Below are 1,941 nucleotides of genomic sequence, written 5' to 3'. Positions count from 1 at the left end.
GAAATTGAAAATATCTAAAGTACAGTGAGTGAAATATGAGAGAAAATAAAGTTCAATTACCAAATTTATAATTTTTCTTCTTTGAAAAGTAGGTTGTTATTAGTCATGAAATCTTTTAAGATCCTAATTGAAAGATTGCCTTTGTTTAAAAATTCCATAATAGGGTACTCTTTGCTTCTATTTATGAAGGTCCAACAAAGCCTTTTTTCCATGAAGATTTGGGTATAGTTTTGTAAGATTTCAAAGAGAGATGGAAGAAGATGATAAAGCAGAAGTTGATATATGTAATTATGTATTCGGATATGTTAAGATGGAAGTAGTTAACATGCCATCGAACTCGGGATCACCGATGCTATCGACAACCATGGAAGTCCCATGACACTCTCTGAGCTAACGACAACCCTCGGATGTGAACCGTCTCGTTTTCATCGCATTATGAGGTTCCTAGTCCACTACCAAATATTCAAAGAGGAGTCTATAACCCGAGATTCCATCGATTTTGCATTGACGCCTTTATCTCGTAGATTGATTCGACATGGTGAAAGAAGCATGGCAGCTTTGATTCTGCTAGAGAGCAGCCCTGTTATGTTAGCACCATGTCTCAGTCTAAGTGCTCATGTCCTTAACAGTGGGAATTCACCATTTGAGGCAGCGAATGGGAAGGATGTATGGAACTATGCTGAGGTGAACCCCGGTCATAGCAAACTGATCAACGATGCGATGGCGTGTGATGCTAAAGTGGCAGTGTCAGCCATAATCGAAGGATGTCCTCAAGTGTTTGATGGCCTTGAAAGTTTGGTCGATGTCGGTGGAGGCAATGGAACTGCTTTGAGTATGTTGGTTAAGGCCTTCCCTTGGATTCATGGCATCAACTTCGATCTTCCTCGTGTTGTTGCTGTTGCACCGAAGGTTGACGGCATCGAACATGTCGGAGGTGACATGTTCAAGTGCGTTCCAAAGGCAGACGCTGCATTCCTTATGGTTAGTATGAGAACTCTTCAAGATTGAACACATTTCAGTATGACAAATCTATATACAGACGTGTATATATGTGTGTTTTAGTGAATTGCAGAAGCTCTTGCATGACTGGGATGATGAGGAATACAAAAAATCTTGAAGAAATGCAGAGAAGCTATCCGACATGATCACAAAGGGAAGGTTATAATCGTTCAATCAGTAATCGAAGAAGATAAAGATGACAAGTTTGAGTTTGTGAGGATGATGTTGGACATGGTGATGATGGCACATACAAGCAATGGCAAAGAAAGGACATTAAAGCAATGGGAGTATATTCTGGGTGAGGCAGGATTCACCAGATTCAATGTAAAACGTGTCAATGCAGTGCAATCTGTCATTGAAGCTTATCATCTTTAAAAGCCTTCATGTGGTTCTTTTATTGCAAAACCTTAGAGCATGTTGTGTCTTTTATTGGTCAAATCAAATGAGATCTGTTGTTGTTCTGTTTTAGAAGTTTGGCTTGCAATGGATGGACTCTTCGATCTTTATATAATCTTTCAAGACTGTTTTTACGTATTTATCTGTTATCTTACGCATGGGCGAGCAAAACTCGACTCGACTAAGAAAATTGATTTTTTTGACTTGAATCAAACTGACCTCAAGTTGTAATTTCATAAACTCAACTCGATTCGAAAAATTTTCAATTTCAAATCGAGTAGTAAAATACGACTCGAGTAACTTAAATAACTCGAAATATTTAATAATTAGTAGATTGATTTTCAAATTTGAGTTGAATCTATAGACTCTCTATGATTTATGTATATCACATATGTATTGTATATGATTATAAAAAAAACTTTTAAATTAGAATTAAATAATATCATAATATTATAAATATTTGAAACTAAATTTAAAAATTTGACTCGAAAAAATTTATAGTCAACTTTATATTATAAATAGAACTCGAATAATTCAAAAAAAATT

The 1,941-nt window shown here is 35.9% G+C and overlaps 1 pseudogene; it reads left to right on the top strand.

Annotated features, from left to right (window-relative positions):
• The first annotated feature begins 250 nt into the window (after positions 1-250).
• On the top strand, positions 251-1,430 carry LOC120196453 (annotated as a pseudogene).
• The last annotated feature ends 511 nt before the right edge of the window (positions 1,431-1,941 follow it).

This window comes from Hibiscus syriacus, unplaced genomic scaffold, assembly GCF_006381635.1.
Source record: "Hibiscus syriacus cultivar Baekdansim isolate YM2019G1 unplaced genomic scaffold, ASM638163v2 tig00117034_pilon, whole genome shotgun sequence".
Lineage (NCBI taxonomy): Eukaryota > Viridiplantae > Streptophyta > Magnoliopsida > Malvales > Malvaceae > Hibiscus > Hibiscus syriacus.
Note: the sequence above shows the minus strand (reverse complement) of the source record. Positions and strands in the feature narration are given on the sequence as shown.